A 21533-nucleotide genomic window follows, 5' to 3' on the forward strand; every position below is an offset into this window, starting at 1 on the left:
TCAGACAGCCCTGGGCAGCTAGGCAGCTACCATCCGAGGCTTGCCTGTGCTTCAGGCTGACCCTGGGTGGCTGGGCAGCCAACATCCGAGGCTTTCCTGCACCTCGGTTGGCCCTGGGTGGCTGGGGGGCTGAGGGGACTGGGGGACTGCTGCCCCAGTGGGGCTGAGGGGACTGGGAGCCGCCATCTTGTGGCTGTGGGCGCCACCATCTTTAAGGGCAGAGCAGTCAATTAGCATATTCCCTCCTTATTGGGTGTGGACACTGCCATCTTTTGTGATGGTGTGAGGATCAATTAGCATATTCCCTCTTTATTAGATAGGATAACAGTTCTCTAAACTTTGGGTATTATTTTTACCATGTGTTTCTTGATACTCTCCTACATATATATCTATTCCTACAAATACATAGTATTGCCTACTCACTTAAAACCTACATATAACTGGTATCATAATTTAGGTATATTTTTGAAAAAGATTTTACTTCATTCAGTATTATAATTTTTTACTTTTATCTATATGGATATCATAGACAATAATATAAACAGACTCACTTTAAATGGAGCTGAAGCTTCCATTACAGAGGAACTTCCTTGTACATCTTATGCCTCAAACCTTGGAATGTTCAAAACAGTGCAAAATAACCTTTGGATTGGGCCTGAGTAAACTTGTGCCTTACAAAAGAACTATTTGCAAAGATAATAAAGCAGTTGTTCTGACTACTGGACTGATGACCTCTGGACTGAAAATTAAGAGCAGTGTTTAGAATTAACATCACTACCTTATGTTATCTACACCAATAGAAATACCTTCCTTCTACTAATGTAATTATGCCCCTTTCCTTTCTCATCAATACACATAGCCTTTGTTTCCCGATCAGAACATTATTTGGACTTCTGCCTGACTAATGATTCCCGAATAGCTGTTCTTATTGATCTCAAATAAATGCTTGTTTCCCTCTCACTTGTGGAAATGTACAAGAGTTTTTCTAGGGTAATATTTAATAACTAGAGGCCCAGTGCACGAATTTGTGCACCAGTGGGGTCCCTCGGCCTGGCCTGTGGGATCGGGCCTAAACCGGCTCTCCAACATCCCCTGAGGGGTCCCAGATTGCGAGAGGGAGCAGGCCAGGCCAAGGGACCCCACTGGTGCACAATCAGGGCCAGAGGGACAGAGGAGGTTGGCCAGCTGGGGAGGGACTGCAGGAGGGCTTCGGGGCATATCCAGCCAATCTCACTCAGTCCTGATTGGCCAGACCCCAGCAGCAAGCTAACCTACCAGTCAGAGCATCTGCCCCCTGGTTGTCAGTGCACATCATAATGAACAGTTGAGCTGCCTTAACATATCATTAGCATATTGAGCTTTGATTGGTTGAACAGACAACCGGACTACCGGACACTTAGCATATTAGGCTTTTATTAGCAGATATAATAAAAGCTAATATGCAAATTGTCCCCTCGGGAGTTCGACTGACCGGGTGCTTGACCGCTCGCTGTGACGTGTGCTAACCACCAGGGGGCGGTGTGGAATGACAGGAAGGCCCTGGCTGGTGGCTGGAAGCCAAGGGAAGGAAGGCCTTGTCTGGCAGCCAGAAGGCCCCAATTGGCTCTGATCACTGGCCAGGCCTAGGGACCCAATCCATGCACGAATTTCATACACCAGGCCTCTAGTATAGGATAATAGCATTGATAATACCACTACTAAAAATTAAATCTGCAACTTAATAAAAGCTAAAAATGTAATTTCTAAGTATTATACATACATTAAATTATTCTATGCTCACATCAACCCTATGAAATGGATAACTATTATCTTCCTTTTTTGGATACAGAAAACATAAGTGAGCAGTTGATGGGTCATGTGATAGGCAAATTTTCTGTTTTACCAGGTATAGCAAATTCTTGTTAAAGTGTTATACCAATTTCCATTCTTGTTAGAGGTACATACAAATTCTTATTGGTCTATATTATTGCAGCATTTAATAATGTCAGACTTTCAAAATTTGGTTTTTCAAATCTTCATAGAGATAAATATATATTCATGTATTATTTGTGTCAATAACCCAGATGAGAAAGAGGGAGATCAAAGTAAATTCTGTCTTAAGAGTGGGGTGAGTAAGGAGGTCACAGAGGTTGGAAGTTGAGAACACAATAAAATGTCTTTTAGAGAGCCAAATATTACTGATCATCTGGCTCAAGCCTGTTCAAAGGGTGGAGCCATACACCATGGAAGTCTTTGTTTTCCAAATGCCCATGTCTTATTGGACACTAAAGGGAAAATCTGAATGAAACATCGGAGTGTAGAAAAGTATCATCTGTAACTTTCAATTCTTTCCCAGCTTAGGCTCTGTAACACTATAGTGAGGAATGTTTTAAACACCTCCACCTCCTCTTTTTATTTGTGAATGACTCCAGGAGCACAGAGGAAATGGTACATTTTTATAAACCTAAAAAGTTCACTTTTCCCCAGAACTGATTAGATTTTTTACATCTCCTACTAAATGTTTATTATGGTGTTCAATAGAGAGATATACTTAAATTATGATCACAAGGAGATTAAGGATCTTTAAACTATGGAAAAAGATAAAACTTTTCAGCTCATGGCAGTTTGGGAAATGTAATTTTCAACAAATGCACTTCTCTTTACACTTTAAGCACAGAGAGACCTTAAAATCCCACCACATAAAAAACCCCCACAATGTTGGATGGGGGCTTCTCGGGGCAGGACTGCTGATTCCCTGGGCATCAAGGGCCCCTGGTGTTCTGTGGATTTTATTCCAGAAACTCCCGAATTTTTCTAAGGGAGCTATGTAAACACACTTCACTGATTAAAAGTGTAAGACTTGTTTGGCAAAGAAACAAAATTCAGGCCATAAAAAAGTAAGATATGCTCACAGCAACAAAATAAACTATATTTTAGTCATATATCCTATGTTTTATGGTAAACTCTTCCTCACAACAGAGTCTATCACCTCCATAAAATTGTAGTCCTCCTTCCCCAATCCTCAAAGAGAGCATTTCAGCCCAGCTGATGTGTCTCAGTGGTTGAAGGTCAACCCATGAACCAGGAGGACTCTTGGGAGAGAGGGAGTTGGGTGGGCACCACTAGTGTGAGCTACAGTTTATCTTCCGCAGGGTTGAATATAAAGAAAGGATTCTCCTTCTCCTGGTTTGTAGCATACCCCACAGACTCCCATGTGGCACAAGTTATTTTATTGATACATCAGTTTGTGTAGCAGATGATTATGCAGCATTAATAAGTGACCACTTTAATTTTAACATTGCCAACACTGCTTGCTTTAGACCTTCTAGTAAGACACCGAAGTGCTGGAAATCTGAAGGTCCCATGGGAATTACAGAGCATGGCAGTGTTCTGCCATTTCTGGAGACTGATCTGTAATCATTAAGAGGTATCGTATCCTGTGAATGCAGCTTGCAGAGAACTTAGATGTGCAACACCTCCGGCATTCTCACAAGGTTGTGGGTGGTCGGATGCAAGGGTTATCTCGCTGGTGAGGAAGCAGCTGAGGGATTATGTGGTTCACCTTAGGACTGCTAAGAGGTACGGACTTAACGCATGTTCTTCTTCCTCTTTTCTCTTTCTACTGTACCTTGTTGTATTACAAGGCTGCTGCCAATTGGGGGAAGATTTTAGTTCAAGTTCACTTAACACCTCCAAGGACATTGAAACGTATGTGATACTTCCAAAACCATATCAAAATAACAATAAAATATAAGAAATGAGCTGCAACTACTAACGTATCTATGATGATAGGATGAAGACATGATGACTAAAGCTCCTCTTTAATTTCTGTCACCTGAAGTTTATTATAGATAATTTACTGCTCTGGAAACCAGCCTGACTTCTCCCTTCTGGCACCACTACCACTGTATTTAGGGCATCTTCCCTGTGTGTGTGGATTTTTGACCCACTTTCTTTAGCGAAAGCATACGAAGTGAATTCACACTTTTGCTCACACTGCACTCAAATGTAGGGAGAAGGATGGTATCCTTATTTTGCTAGAAGCGACTTTTGCTTCTCACAAGTGCCACCTGCTGGGTTGTATGTGCATGTCCTTAGGAATGTGCATGAAAGTTTGGAGGCATTCAAACTTACAAGCAAATTTTTTTATTGAATAATAACATACATAACATATGTACAGATATGTTAAGTGTACAATTGCATGGGTTTTCACAAAGTTTGCACACCCATGGAGTGAGCACCAGATCAAAAACTAGAACATTATCCGCACCCCAGAACCACTCCCTGCTACTAAACCTGGAGTGTGGGTAATGGATAAATTTCAATCTGGTAACCTCAGTCTGATTCAATATTGTAAACTGTGCATAGAATTGTTCCCTATGTAAAATGTTCAGATGGCACACCTTTTGCCCTGCTCTCCCCTCAGCAAGAGGACATCTTAGTACAGAGGGGATGGCGTAGAGGTATTCTCATGATTTGGAGGCAGGACGGTCTCAGATCTATGTCTAGAGTCCTCACTGGTTCTGGGACAAAAGTCTATACTCACCCTGCCGTCAACTGCTGGCCCCTGAAACCCTCAGGTAGTGCTGGCTGAGCAGTGCCCAGTTTCTGTCCCTGCTGACAGGACAGGGCTCCCATTAACATCTCAGTTCTGGATGCTGTTCTGAATCCCTCCCATTATATGGTCATGATCCTGGCCCATACAGTTCCAGATGGCGCTTTATTCTCTGCTATAATGACCATACTTCCAACTATCTCCCTTTCTTTCCTGAAGGGACATGAGAGAGCACCTGGGTCCATTCTTGTAGAACAGGAACTGGGGACAGCTTGGGGGACAGCTTGGGGGACAGCTTGGGGACATGCACTTTTAAGGCCTCTCCTGTGTCTAAGTACATTTCACAGCCTTTATCACTGTGAAGGCTTCATTTCCCAGGGTCATACATGGGAACGAAGTCTTGAAAGGAATGTTGCTGGCCTGTGTCCCCTGCAGGAGCACCACTGCCTCATCATGTTGAAGGTTGCCAGATGCAGGCTCTATCCACTGTTCCTGGGGAAGCAGACCACATCCAGCACCCTTGGGCTACCGGAGACCTATCAGTATGAACTTAAGAAAAGGCAGTCACCTTAGTAGGAATAAGAAGTGCAACAATTATATGTTCCTGCCCCTGTATCCCTTTCTCTCCCTCTCCTTAAAGCAAACTTTGTGTTTAATGCAATAATCTTCAGGCTTTGCTTTCTTCAATATTACATGTTAGGAGAGTAATCCTCCACCCACGCTGGTCTTTTCTACACGGTGCATCCACTTACCCCTTCCCTAGTGTCACAGATGGAAGGGATATGGAAGAACATCTATGATCTGAGCCTCCAGGTCCCACTTTTGATCCATTCTATGGGACCTAAAGGGATTTGGGGTGATCCTTTCTCTCATAATTAAGCCTGGCTCTCAAAACTCTTTTTTAGAAACAATAGCAATAATTTCCCATTTCTTTTTGAATTTCTGCTATAATAATTCTTATCTCTGCCCACCCTTTCAATCCCCCAAGGCACCCATCTGCTCAAGGACACAGGGTCCTTTAGGTTACAAAGGCCATATATACAGAAACATAAAATTGCATCCCCCTCCCCCAATATCCCTGAATTAACACAGAACGATATATATATAATAATGAAAGAACTCCAATTTACTAGCTCCAGAAATATTGCATTAAAAAGACTTGAAATAACACTGGACAGACATTGGTGTTCATGTAATTCTTTATGGTTTATAAGATGCTTCCCCGTAAATTACCTCACTATCCCCAGTCAGTGCAGCATGTATTGCCGTCCCCATCTGGAGGCCGAGGGAGTTAAACTCGTTGCCATCAGCCTATCGTGATGTGGTGGCAGACAAACAAACCTATTTTAAAGTACATCTTTCATGTAGCTTTGAAGGTAAAAGTTGAAATTAGGGGCCAGGAGAGACACTCTTGATTTTGAGAAGAACCATCTTTCTGAGCCACTTCTGTCAGGAAATCTATCAATGACAGGGGCCGGTTATTCTCTGGAGAGCTCTGAACATGGCACCACTATTTCAATTCAAATGCTTCACGACGTCCTCTTTAAAATGTGACCAGCACGATTGTGGGCGGGCTCTTCACTGCACAATTATGATGGGGATTCAGGCTTTGCCTCCTGAGACAGAGGCAGGAGGACATTGAGACTTAAACTCTTCATGGTGTGAAGCACAGGCCTCGTTACATGGCATCATGCGAGGAACCGTGGCCAGTAGAGAAGTTAAAGGGAAACAGCAGCTGATAAATTCCAGGAGAATAGAGTTGGAGGTGTATTTTGTTTCTCTTTGTGCAAGGCCATTCCCTAATGCTACTCTCTAGTGTCAGGAGAGTCTGTTTAATTCATAGCCCCTTTGTAAGGCCTGATTGGAGCAATCATCTTTGTCTACATTTTTTGGCAAAACAGACTAGACGGAATAACTACAGCATGAAAAGGGGTCAGAGACCTGCAGGAGGAGAGAGAGGGAGGGAAGGAACTGAGTCTGAGCTTGGAGCAGGAAGCACTGAGGGGCACAGATGGGCTTGAGGGACATTCTAGCACTCCTCTGCGTCTCAGTACCTAACAGCATCCACAGGGCAGTCAGATTACAGTAAAGGAAAGGGGACCTCTCATGTACTGGAAATTAATTGGACACAGAATTTGTCATATTTATGGATAACTTCTACCTGTGACATTTGCATTAGCCACCAATAAATTATTATAGTTAAATATTATCTTTCTCATAGATGCCATTTAAGTGCAATGAAAGAACATCATCACACAATCAAAACAATGATTATTTGTTATTATTTTCTTTCTTATTTTCTATCCTCAGGGCCCTCTCTCCTCCCAGCTGTTCGCCAGTCTGTGGGAATCATTTCGTAGTGAAGCACCTATTTCACATCCAACCAGAAGATGTCAGCCCAAGCTCAGTCGTCTTGGCACTTTCCTGGACCACAGAGTAACTTTTCTTTTCTCTCTCTCATCAGTGGGAAGTTTGAGATGCTTACCACCCTCAGGGTCAGGGACAGTGACCACAGTGGCTCATCATGGATGAGACCCATGGCCTCTGTGGCTCTGAGCAGATGAAAAATCTTGGATTGTGGCCACTAAATAAGTAACAATTGATTGCCTGGAGTTTTAGTCACTTCAAAAGAGCCTCTGCTAACAGCAGTTTGCAGTCTCAGGAAGAGCCACCTTTCCTGCCCACAATAGTCCCTAAGCCTGGGGTGGGGGTGGGGGTGGAGGTGGGGGCACTGGCATTTCCTGTACAAGAACAGGAAACAGGTGACCTGACCCATGCGGAGAGGACACCATCTCATGAGGTGCATGAAGGCACAGCAGCGTGGCAATGCCTCCGAGGATTAAAATGACTTTCTCACTTGCAAACTGTCCTCCCCAATGTGTCAGCAGAACTTCATGGGTGTAAAACGCCTGTGGTAGCTCTAAGAACCACATTCTTGCCATAAAACACAGAAGGCAAAGGGAGTGGTGGGTTGCCTTTCTTTCCATGTGGATTTTTGTGAACTCTGAAATAACCTATTCCGGATGCCTCCCAGCAGGTATAGGTTTATAACTCTGGCCAGCCTGTCCCTGAAAAGGTCACCAGGAAGAGCAGTGGGCATGCCATGGCAGGTATAGATTGGTTGGACCCATCCCGTGGGGCATGACACTGCCCCACACTTGAATAAAACGGGGTTCCGTTATCAAGGCTGTTGGGGAGGCAGCTAGCAGAATCTGCTTGTCACAGCACAAAAAACTGATTTAAAAAGGACCTTCCAATAATCCATATGAGAATACAACTCATTCTTAGTAAATCAACATTAAGCATATATGCTGCCCAGGTAACTTATCATAGTGAGATCTTTTAAGCTTTATGTAGCTCTATTGACCACTTGCAAATATAATTTGTGAAAATTATATTATTTTGAATGCCTTTAGGGCAGTTCATTAAGACTCAATAAAGGTTTCCTCTTCCCCCCACTATTACTTTCCTTGGAGCTCTGCTGCACCTCCCCAACCTGTCCCCTAGGGACCTCTTGGTCAGATTTCATAATTTCTAGTCACTTTCAATTGCCAAGGTTCTATTCATTTCAAATTTTTAATCTAAATATCTATTTCGGTCTCATCTCTCCCCTTTTCCAAGCAAAGGCTCCACCTTCAGAATGTTGAGAATGGATGAGTTTGTGATCTACTCGTTCCTTTCCTCTACGCCAGCACTTGGAGGTTGGTCAATGGGAAGACATCGTTCATCTTCCGGAGGCCCTCTTGGTGCTCTTTCTTCTAGCCTCCAAGTCCTCTGCAGTTGGGTGAACATAAAGGGACCAGAGAAAATGGTCAAAAGCCTTTTTACTGGGCAAGTATGTCATCATTTCTCTGTTGTGGTGGTTGCTTCTAAGGTACCACAGTCCACCAACACCCTCCAAGTGAAAGAGACATTCAAATGCTGGCTCTCTCCCAAGTCGCGTGCACAAAATCTTTCGAAAGGCTTCTTGGGGTCACTGTATAATTTACTGCTGACGTGGCTCACTTCCACTCTTTCTACTTCCCTGACCTCCCTTTCCTACAAACCTGTTCCTGGTAGGCAATCTTTACATCCATGTTCAGTGGAGAACTGACAAGATGACACAAAACTAGTTCTTTTCTGTAATGCTGTGGACAGCTCTGCATTCCAGTCAAGGGTGTGCAAACATCTCCACTGCTGGTCCTTGCTCTCCATCCTACCTCCTTGCCTTTTCTTACTTTCCTTAATTAGATTCTGGTGCAGATGGACTAGCCTGCTTGCCTAGGGATGTATCCATCTTGGAAAGAGACTCAACCTTTCCCTTCTCCAGGCACCACCAGTCTCCCTGAGAGAGTCTCTTAGGGATCCCACCACCTGGCTTTGGAGATGGGAAAGCATCTTCATCGTGAATACTTACTTCACCAGGACGACACCCACACTTCCTGTGCATCCCCCAATTTCCTCAATGGTTTTTCATAGGTTGGGAAGTGACACTGGCTGAACTTCATGGATAGTAGGGACAATGTGCCTCCTCTTGGTAAGCCTGGGGCAGGGCCTGATTCCCGCACTTTGCAGCACTTTTTACAGGTGGTCACATAATTCACTTTACCCTTAGGTTTAGTTCATTGCTGCCAATACAGAGACATGATAAATGTCCTCCTCAAATCTTTTAAATTTAATATAGAAAAAATTATTTAAAATAAGTTAAAGTTTGATACATAGATCGTTATGCTATATTCAAGAGAAAAAAAACTCTAACATGTTTTCAGTACTTTATTTCATCTAATTGTCATCAAGACAATGAAGTAATATCATCCTCACTTGATAAATGACTTATTCACAATCTTATAGCTGATAAATGGGGCAGAAACACAGGTCTGTCTGATTCCGAAGCCCAAATATTATAATTATATTGCTTTTTACACAAATAGTACCTTTAAATAGGTGGGTCTGACAGTCTCTCTGAATAACGAGTTTTAAATTACTGACACCAAAGTAAAATCCAATTAAAAAGGAGTGGCCACCACCAGGCACTCACCATTTCCACTTAAAACCCACTCAGTGAAGAATTATTGAGAGTCCACTGAACAGAAAAGAAATGGAATATAACCTCACCTTCAAACTAGCTTGCAACTAAGAAAGAGCCTAAAAGCACACAGGAAATAGACTATAATAAAGGTGAAAGTGAATCATCTTAAAACAAAGGCAAACATCAAATTTTAAAGGGACTTTGGAGTCCAGTTTCATGTTTGGGGAGTGGATGTCCTAGAAAGTTACAGTCTGAGCTGAGCCCCGGGAGTGGGCAGGCTATAGGGATGAGCAATGCCAGGGAGAGATTGGAGGCCAGGGAACAGCAGCAAGGAAAGCAAAGAGGCAAGAAATCATCTAGCAGGTTCGGTTTGGGGAACAGTCAGCTACAGCTAGTTTAGCTGGAATGTAAATTGGATGGAATTTGTAGATTAGAGATTGGGAGATAACATTAAAATTCAAGTAAGGGTCAGATCACAGAGAGCTTTCAGTGTCAGGTTAAGGTAGTGACTGGGACACCATTTAAGTATTGGAGCTGAGTATTATTTCCCTAGAGTTGAGTCTTAGGACAGTGAGTCTGGAAACCCTATGTAGGATCAATTAAATGAGGAGAAACAGAAAAAGTAAAACTAAAAGAACAGCCAGGCAACTATTACAGCTGTCCTGGGATGCATTATAAGAGTAAATACTCCAAAGATGTGGAAAAGGTGGAACCCTTGTACACTACTGTTTGCAGCATAAAGTGGAACAATCACTTTTCATAGGTTGGCAATTTTTTTATAAAGTTTAATTTTATCTTATGACCCAGCAATTTTATTCCTAGGCACTACCCAGGATAAATGAAAGCACACATCCACAAAAAGAGTTGTATAAGGATATTTCCAACATCCTCACACAAAATATTGAAAAACTGGAAATAACTCAAATGCCCATCTATAAAAAAATTAGATAAACAAATTCAGTATATTCATATAATGGAATGCCATTTAAAAATAAAAAATATTGCCGAAACCGGTTTGGCTCAGTGGATAGAGCGTCGGCCTGCGGACTCAAGGGTCCCAGGTTCGATTCCGGTCAAGGGCATGTACCTGGGTTGCGGGCACATCCCCAGTGGGGGGTGTGCAGGAGGCAGCTGATCGATGTTTCTCTCTCATCGATGTTTCTAACTCTCTATCTCTCTCCCTTCCTCTCTGTAAAAAGTCAATAAAATATATTTAAAAAATAAAATAAAAAAAATAAAAAATAATGAACTACTGAAAATCTCTGACAACAGAAATCAAATACTAGGTGCTGGGGGAGGGAAGTAAAGGGAGAATGGACTAGAAAGCTGCCTGAAGGAACTTCATGGATGGTGCAAATGTTCTGCATATTATTTTTGGTGGTTACACATATAATTATCCAAAACTCATCAATCTGCGTATATGATGCTTCCACATTTTATTTGATGTTAATTATATCTCAGTTAAAAAAAATTCTAGGGTCCTGAAAATGTAGCATCCACTAAACTTTCCTGCAAACAAAATCTAACAAATTAGAACATTCAAATACATTACCTGAAGAAACAATCTAAATAACATGGCAGAAATAGTGGCTAAAAAAGACTTAGAGGGGAAGCAATAAAACCAATAAAAACCTATAGTAAGATGAAATTATGTGCTTAGATTTTTAAATTAATTTAATCATTTTGTAAGAGATAATGAATGTGATCAAACTAACGCTTTAATAATAGCCTATATCTCCAATGCTAAATTATGGCCAAAAATTCTGAGAATTCAGTTGGAAAAGATAAAACAGTGGAGTGTTTTTAGAAATCTGTAATTAAAAGAACTAAAATCCTGTTCTCAAAAGCCAGTATTATGCTCAAATACCATATTTATACATTTAAAGGTATTCATTGTAAACTCTTATTAAGGAATATTTTTTCAACAAAATTCATGATTCATGAAATTTACTTTGGAATTAAAACTGATTTGCTGCATTTATTTCTCACACTGAGAAGTGATATAGTGCTTACTGAAGTGTGTCTTCTCTGTTGGGTAGATAGAGCTCATGTTAAAAAGGCAGCGTATAGCCTTCTGTACTTAGCTTAGAAAGCAAATTTAAATTACTATTCATCTCTCACCCAGATAAGCTCTAAGAAGTGTATACTTAATGTTACCTGTTTGGAGAGTCAGAAATACATTTCCTGTTTAAAAGGAAGATAGAAATCTGTAGAACTGTCATTCTGGTGACTTGCTTGGGGAGGAAAAGTAAGTTAAATTGAAAGTCCATTTAAGAAGGAAAATATAGCCTTCACCGTGTGAAACTCCTGTACCTCCCTCTAGAAGAAAAGATAAGCTGTTACCTAGAGATGAGTTTTCCATGACAAGCAGGTGATAGTTCTGTGTAGAAATCAGATACAGAGTAGAGAGTGATATACTGAATGTAAACTCTTGAAATAGTTTGGTAATTTGGGTCTTCTCTGCTCCCCACTCTGGATACCTGTTAATTCTCTGGGCTTCTACTACTCGAAAAGACTAGAACTAAAGGGAATGATTCTTAATGAGCAAGTGGTTGAATAAATAGTGGTAAATTTCTACAAGGAAATATTAGACTGTTTATAAGTAGTTAATTGGATGCATATTGACATAGCACTGTGTTAATATGTCAAATGAGAAAAAGCAAATTTCAGAATAATGTGTTTGTAAGTATCCATCCTATATAATAAAAGCCTAATATGCAAATCGATTGAATGGCAGAACCACCGACTGGCAGTGGCAGTGGGGGGGCAGGGCCAGCCGGTAAGTGGGCAGTAGCGAGGGGAGGGGCAGCTGGCACCACCCCCCGATTGCCTTGCAGGTCACCTCCAAGGCAGATGCCAGCAAAGGCCCTCCGATCGCCCCGCTGGTCACCCCCCAGATCAGCCCTGATTGCCGGCTAGGCCTAGGGACCCTACCTGTGCACAACTTTTGTGCATTGGCCCTCTAGTTTTTGTATAAATAAATCACAAGGGACAATATACCAATAAAAGATATGAAAACAAGCCATCAGATCTGATTCTCAGAAAAATAGCTTAGGATATCCTATATAATAAAAAGCTAATATGCAAATCGACTGAACAGCATAACGACCAGTCATTGATGTGCACTGACCACCAGGGGCACTGCTCAGTCAAAAGCCGGCTCACGACTGGTGTGCGCAGCGGTAGTGGCGGGAGCCTCTCCTGCCTCCACGCAGCTCTAAGAATATCCTACTGATGGCTTAGGTCCTCTCCCCGAGGACATCCCCCGAGGGCTCCCAGACTGTAGGAGGGTGCAGGCCAGGCTGAGGGATACCCCCCACCAGTGCACAATTTACATGCACCGGGCCTCTAATGTATAATAAAATGTATAGACTATTACAGAAATTTTAGAAAAGATGAGTTAACATGGATGGATGGATGGACTGATAGATGGAGAGGAAAGAAGAACTGGAAAAGAAAGAAAGAGAAATTGTTTTTCTTTAGAAATCTGTCATTTTTCTTTTTTTTTTTTTTGTATCAAAAGTTTCCAATGATGTTATATTACCAAAGTGTCTCTTAATCTGATCTACATGTCAGTCTTTTCTATTCTCTTTCCCTTCATATTTGAAAAGAATATCTTCATATTACTCCTTAGGTCATTTAGACCCCACTATTACCTCTATTTTAGCTTTCTGGTACTATTACTGACTAGGTGTTGAACCTCCTGCATAGATACTGTGTCTGTTACTATTTCTCTAAAATGGTTCCTATTCTTTTCTTATTGCTCCACATTTTAAGAATTTTTTTTTCATTTGTCCCCTTTTTAATTAACAGATTTCTTTTTACACTTTGTTCTTTTTCATAGTGTATGCTTTATATTGCTCTTGATTTATGGATACAATATATTCTTAAATTGGTATGTCTTTAAGTTCTCTCTTTTTTTATATAAACTAGAGGCCTGGTGCACAAAATTTCATGCACTAAGGGGAGGGGGCCCTCAGCCCGGCCTGTGCCCTCTCGCAGTCCAGGACCCCTCAGGGGATGTCCGCCTGCTGGCTTAGGCCCACTCCCCGCCTAAGCTGGCAGTCAGACATCCCTCTCACAGTCCAGGGCTCTCACAGTCCAGGACCCCTTGCTCCTTACTGCCCACCTGCATTGGAGCTCCTCCACTGCCACTGCACTTGCCAGCCATGAGCCTGGCTTATAGGGTTTTATTATATAGGATTGGCTAGCTCTTTATTTTTAATTCTCACATAAGGATATATTTTCTTTTTTGTTTTTTTTATTGGTCTTAGAAAGAGAAGAAGGGAGAAAAGAGAGAGAGGGAGAGAGAGAGAGAGAGAGAGAGAGAGAGAGAGAGAAGAGAAGAGAAGAGAAGAGAAGAGAAGGGAAGAGAAGAGAAGAGAAGAGAAGAGAAGAGAAGAGAAGAGAAGAGAAGAGAAAGAAATATTGATATAAGAGAGACACATCAATTGGTTGCCTCTAGTACACACCTGACCAGAGATCAAATCCACAACCTAGTTGTGCCCTGACCAGGAATTGAACCAGAAACTTTTTGGTATATGGGATGATGCTCTAAGCAACTGAGACACATAGGGCTTTAAGTTCCCTGGTTATATCTAGGTTTTCTATAATGTGTGTGTGTGTGTGTGTGTGTGATTGAATTATCCTAAAACAAAAGAATAGGTAGCAAGATTATGGTTAAAGGACAAGAGATGTCCACTTATTTCTGGAAGGCAGAGAATATTTTTAGGATTACTGATGACTGAGGAAGAGGCAAGGAAGAAAAGCTGCTGCTTAGAAGGCATGTTGAGGAATGTTTGTGGAAGAAGAAGCCAATGACCTGGTGGCAATGGGCTGCGATCTAGCATGGCCTCTTATTAGCTAATAATCCTAGGAATTTTATTAAATGAAGAACTTTCAATATTATTTAATAGAGCAAATTTACAAAGGGATATGAAAGATATTTATATCCTTGTGATCTCTTTACTCAATTTAAGACATTGTATTCTACACAGTATTCTAGTAGTGCCCTCTATGGCTCTTCCAGATCACATTGGTCTCCCGTTCCTGACCTTGAATTGTGTTAAACATTCTTTCAGTTTGTTTAAGTTTCATTATCAATGTCTGTATCTTTAATATTTATATTGTATATATGTCATTGATATATAATTATATATGTTGTACATGTATATAAATTTGGTTTGCTTGGTTTTGAACTCATATAAATAGAATTGTGTTATACATATTCTAAGACTTGCTTCTTTCATTCAACGTTATGTTTTTGAGTCTCCCCCACATTAAGGCATGTAACTGTCATTTATTTACTTTCACTGCTAGAATATATTATAATTTGCTGATTCTATTTTAATAAAAATTAGGTTGCCTTTAGTTTTTGGCTATTATGATTCACGATTCTCTGAACATTCTTATATGTACAGTATACTAGAGGCCCGGTGCACAACACTCGTGCACTGGGGGTGGGGGGTCCCTCAGCCCTACCTGTACCTTCTCTCAGTCCAGGACCCCTCAGGTGATGTCTGACTGCTGGTTTAGGCCCACTCCCCGCCTAAGCCGGCAGTCAGACATCCCCCGAGGGTTCCTTAGCGCTGCTGCAGAGGTAGGAGAGGCTCCCACCACTGCCGCTGCACCCTCCAGCCATGAGCCCGGCTTCTGGCTGAGCAGTGCTCCTGCTGTGGGAGCACACTGACCACCAGGGGGTAGCTCCTGCATTTAGCATCTGCCCCTTGTGGTCAGTTTGTGTCATAGCAACTGGTCATTCCGCCATTTGATCAATTTGCATATTAGGGTTTTATTATATATGATGATTCTGTTACATGAGTGCACAATTGCCTCTTGAAGTGACTTATTGCATTATGAAAGTGCATAGGTTCAATACCATATTGTTCCTAAACTGATTTCTAAAATTGTACCATTACACCAAAGTCAGCAGTGAATGAATATTCTAGTTCCTCTTTATCTTAATATTATTTGATATTATCAAATATTTAAAATATTATCAAAATAGTAGTATGCAATAGTGTTTTTTGGTTTTAATTTGTATGTATTCTTACAATGAATTTGAACATCATTTCCTTGTGTATTGTGATTTTTTTGACTTTTGGTGAAATTTTACCTGTGAAAGTTTCTTTTTTTTTTTTTTAATATATTTCATTGATTTTTTACAGAGAGGAAGGGAGAGGGATAGAGAGCCAGAAACATCGATGAGAGAGAAACATCGACCAGCTGCCTCCTGCACACCTCCCACTGGGGATGTGCCCGCAACCAAGGCACATGCCCCTGACCGGAATCGAACCCGTGACCCTTCAGTCCGCAGGCCGACCCTCTATCCACTGAGCCAAACCGGTTTGGCGAAAGTTTCTTAATGTGTTTGAATTTGAGGTTTTACAGAAAGGATGTGCATTTTCATCTGTCTAAGAGCATTATCAAAAAGGTGTCACTTAAGTGATCTAATTTAAATTCTCCAGATGATAAAGGCAGTGTGAATATGGACTACAACCCATGTGAGAGCTGGCTTATGATTACATAGTTTTAGGAGGGATTATTATTTTTTTCTATTAAGTAGCAAAATCAAAAAAGACCTGTTTCAGCATATCAAATATAATTTAGCAAGTTATAAACTCCACTTCTTTTTTAAATATATTTGTATTGATTTCAGAGAAGAAAAGAAAGGAAGAGAGAACTAGAAGCATCAGTGATGAGAGAGAATCATTGATCGGCAGCCCCTTGCACTCCCCGAACTGGGGATTGAGCCCACAATCCAGGCATGTTCCCTGACTGGGAATTGAACCTTGACCTCCTGATTCATAGGTCAGCATTCAACCATTGAGTCATACTGGCCAGGCCCCACTTTTCTAATCTTTACCAAATAGACTAGTGCTGTCCAATAGAACTTGCTGTGATTGTGGAAATAGTCCATATTTTCACTGGCCAATTTGGAAGCCACTAATCACCTGTAGCTATTGAGAACTTGAAATGTGATTCATGTGATAAAAGAAGTAAAATTTATTTTCACTTAATTGTAATTGTTTAAAATTTAAGTTTAGATAGCCACTTGTTTGTAGCAGCTATCATATCAGACAGTAGAGAAATAGACCATTACTCACCCATACATAAGTGCTTTTATGAGATATAAGTATTAGAATCATATATAAACCAGGAGATGGAATTTTTGGCTACATGTTTGAGAATGCCATAGCCAAAGAAAAAATAGTATAAAAGGAAGTTATAAGGGTCAATGGGGTAAAATGGGGTATATCTGTATAACATTCAACAATAAAGATAAATTTTTTTAAGAAAAGAAAGTTTTAAAGAGAACCAATCTTCTTCCTCAAAGTAAATTTCTGGCCTAATTTTTAATCTGAAATTTTATCTGTTGAAGTTTCTTAATATATTTTAATTTGAGGTTTTACAGAAAGGATATGCATTTTCATCTGCCATTTTCACAAACCTGCAACCCAGGTACGTGACCTAAACTTCAGGTAGAATGTTGGATGTGTGGCATCCACCTGGCTACGTCACAACTGAGAATTAGTATCGTTGATGGGATTGCACAATTGAGAAATATAAACAGCACAGGAAATGGCAGGAGGCACTCCCCAAAGGTTTCATTAGGACAGATCTTATCTCGGCTGCAATGACCTGGCCTACCAGCCCTAATGAGCTAGCTCTGACTCAGACTGGCTTCTTGAATTCATGCCAAGGCCAGGGCATGGTCACAGCCAGGTGCTCACCATGCAGCTTCTTGTTTTTGTTATTTGTGGCACTGAAGCTCTCCTTTCAACTTCAGAGAATCAACACTAGGCCCATCCTAGAGGGACCACTCCCAGAGTTATTTCTACCAGACACACAAAATTTACATTGCTTTGTAAGACTATGGTGAATATTTAAACCATTCTTCTCTACAGAATTAAAAAGGATAGCCATAGTTCTGTGAGGAGCACTGAACTTAAAGTCAGGAGAAATGGATTCTTGCCCCAGCTCTGCCCTTAGCCAGCAGTGCTCTTCCTGTGCAATCACACAACTATTCTGGGCCTCAGTTTCTCCAGCTGAAAAAGGAAATGGTTTTACTATATCAAAATAAACTGATTTGGCCTAGCCGGTTCAGCTCAGTGGATAGAGCGTCAGCCTGTGGACTGAAGGGTCCCAGGTTTGATTCTGGCCAAGGGCACATGCCTGGGTTTCGGGCTCGATCCCCAGTAGGGGATGTGCAGGAAGCAGCCCATGAATGATTCTCTCTCATCACTGATGCTTCTATCTCTCTCTCCTTCTCCCTTCCTCTCTGAAATCAATAAAGAAATATTAAAGCCCTGATAGGTTTGGCTCAGTGGATAGAGTGTCGGCCTGGGGACTGAAGGGTCCCGGGTTCGATTCCGGTCAAGGGCATGTACCTTGGTTGTGGGCGCATCCCCATTAGGGGGTGTGCAGGAGGCAGCTAATCGATGTTTCTCTCTCATCGATGTTTCTGACTCTCTGTCCCTCTCCCTTCCTCTCTGTAAAAAAATCAATAAAATATATATATATATATTTTTTTAAAAATATATTAAAAAAACAAAACAAAACTGATTCAACTTAGAACCATAGCCCAGATAATTGTGTAAACTTTCACAGCCTGGAAAATCTTGAAAACAGCCATTCCTATTTTTGCTTGTTTTTTATTAAATACTAGAGGCCCAATGCATGAAATTCATGCAAGGGGCTCAGACCCTGCTGACACAGCAGTCGCCTCTGCCTCAGCCCCCACTGCAGCTTCGTCTGGAAGGTTATCAGGAAGGACATCCAGTCTAATTAGCATATTACGCTTTTATTATTATAGATTTCACACACAAAAATCTCTTATCACAGTCTAATAGAAAAGGTTGAGTTACACAGAACTGACCCATATGAACAGCTAGGAGATGGGACAAATTGAGGGCTCTATTTCCATTGCTGCTGGAACCTCACAATGGGTCATCTCAGTAGAAGGAAAACCAACCTGGTAACAGGTGTCTGGATGATGTTGGAGACTTTGAGGACACAGCTCTGTGTCCAGATTGTATAATTTGTCACAATAAATCATGAGACTTCTCAATGACACATAGAGAAATCCTGTGCATCTTTAGAGCTTCTGACAAAATAGAAGTTATAGGATAAAGTTATTTTTAAGTAGGATGTTAGTTTTATTATTAAATAATATAACTTAAATAGTTAATATACAATAATAGGTTTAATTACTAGTTTTAAAAATACAATAAATACACCATACAGTGTCCAAAAGTCTGAAAACATACAATAAGTAGTACATATATTGTACACAATACATGTGGAGAAATTGAGTCTCAGAAAGGCTGAGAGCTCAGTTAGTAAGCGGCAGATTCAGATCTAGAATTCAAACCCATATTTTCTACCTCTAAAGCTGTGTGCTTGTCTCACATTAGGTATTAGCACCTCAAATCAGAACTAGTCCCTGACACATTTGTAAATATTTTCTCATTGAAAACTTATAAATAACAGTCCAAGACACCAGCCAACCCACCTTGAAGGTAATTGGGTAGAATGATGAAGGTACTTTTAATATATGATGGAAGAATATAAATAAGCTTTGGTTACTTCAACACACACAAAAATTATCTTTTCATTATTTTTCTTTAAAATTTTTCTGAAAATGCCCGTATATTTTTCAAATGAACACCTTTTTTTACCCTGAAGTCCATTCTGTATAATGACTTGGCTTCATTTTATGACATTGAATATATGTGCACATCAGTGTCCTCGGATTAAAATAGAGAACTAATTGCAGGGTGCTGTCAAGTCTAACTTGTTTATGCAGCATAGGTCACAGTATCCTAGCAGCTACACTGAAATAGACTTAAAGAATCTTCAAATGTTTGGGATGGATGAAAGTTTATAATAGGCTATTTCCAACCTCCTCACGTTGCAGATGAAGAAACTTAGGCTTGTTCATTCATTCAACACACCTTTGTTGAACATTTGTTGTGTGCCTTCCACAGGGTTCAGTTACTAAGTGAAAAAAGAATCAGCTGAAAGAAGTCAAATGATTGCTCAAGATCACTCAGAGCTCCATGCCACAACTGGAGTAAGGATAATTGGGGCAATGGGGATCAGAGAACACTTAAGATTTAAATAAGATCACTCAGGTCTGACATTCATTCTGAAGGTGTTAATGGTAAGAGGTTCAGTGTTTGCAAACTCATTGAGTATCAAGGCAAGGAAGTCTGGGGAATGTTTTTAAATATTAAGAACAGAGGACTTCAGTCAAGTATTTCAAAACTTAATATAGCAATGCTGCTTATATTGGAGGAACATGGCCTCACACATATAAATGAGAAACAGTGGAGCTTAGGTGTGGAATGTCACACCCTCTTGCTCTAATTCAAGACACTATGCCAAGGGATTTACTAAGCCAAGGAGGTTTGGGACCTTGGGTGGATAGAAAAAAATAACAACAGGTTAGTGTTCAGAAGTGTCATCCCTTTTTTCGTGTGCTATTGAGTAGGGGAGATTGCTTCTGGAACTCCCAGTCACCTTCATTCACAGGGTGAGGTCTAGGATCATGAGCTTAACCTCTCTGGATGCAATTTTATATTCATAAAATAAAAATAAAATATCTGTGTTTCTCTTCTTCATAGGATTGTTATATCATCACATAAAGTAGAAATTACAATACAGATCTATTTCTATTTTATTACAATTAGCCTCTTTAAAAAAAAAAAGAAATTGTCACTTAAAACTTACATGGGTACTAGAATCATCCTGGTAAATAACATCAGTAAGTTGGCAGAATAAGAAGTCACAGGCCCGATCCTCCACAGAAACAGATTTCACAGTGATAAATAGCTCTATGAGAGGTCTAGCTCACATTGAGAAGTCACATTATTCAAGATGAGCACAACTTTAGATGGTAATCAGAAAAAAAAATTTAAATAATAAATGTTGGGGACACAGAGAAATTGGAATTCTAGTACACTCTTGGTAGGAATATAAAATAGTGAAACTGCTATAGAACACAGTGTGGGGTATCCTCAAAAATTTAAAAATGGAATTTTTATATGACCCAACAATCTCACTTCTGCATAATTATTCAAAAGACAATGTACCTACTACCCAGAGCAATCTATAGATTCAATGCAATCCCTATTAAAATACCAGCAGCATATTTCACAGATCTAGAAAAAATATTCCAAAAATGTATATGGAAATTAAAAAGACCCCAAATAGCCATAGCAATCTTCAGAAAGAAGAACAAAGTTGGGGGTATCAAAATAATAGATATCAAACTATACTGAAAAGCCATTGAAATCAAAACAGCCTGGTACTGGCACAAGAACAGGTATATAGATCAATGAAAGAGAACAGAGAGCCCAGAAATTGGCCAACATCTTTATGTTCAATTAATATTTGACAAAGGAAGCTGGAGCATAAAATTGAGTAAAGACCATCTCTTCAACAAATGGTATTGGGAAAACTGGATAGGTACAAGCAGAAAAAATAAAACTAGACCACCAACTTACACCATACACAAGAATTAACTCAAAATGGATAAAAGACTTAAATGTGAGTGGCAAAACCATAAAAATCTTAGAAGAAAACATAGGCAGTAAAATCTCAAACATCTCATGTAGCAGAATTTTCGCTGATACATCTCCTAGGACAGTGGTTGGCAAACCGTGGCTCGAGAGCCACATGCGGCTCTTTGGCCCCTTGAGTGTAGCTCTTCCACAAAATACTCCATGCGGGCACACACATACAGTGCGATTGGAACGTCATGGCCCATGCACAGAAGTCGGTTTTCGGCCTGGGTGAGTCTATTTTGAAGAAGTGGCGTTAGAAGAAGTGGGGGTACGTTCGCTGAGGTCGACCCCTCAGATTGAGAACGTTTTTAGCAAAGGCCAGCTTAGGAGTACCCTTATTAATTTAATAACAATGTACCTACCTATATAGTTTAAGTTTAAAAAATTTGGCTCTCAAAAGAAATTTCAATCGTTGTACTAT

Source organism: Myotis lucifugus, unplaced genomic scaffold (assembly GCF_000147115.1).
Source record: "Myotis lucifugus unplaced genomic scaffold, Myoluc2.0 scaffold_42, whole genome shotgun sequence".
Taxonomy (NCBI): Eukaryota; Metazoa; Chordata; class Mammalia; order Chiroptera; family Vespertilionidae; genus Myotis; species Myotis lucifugus.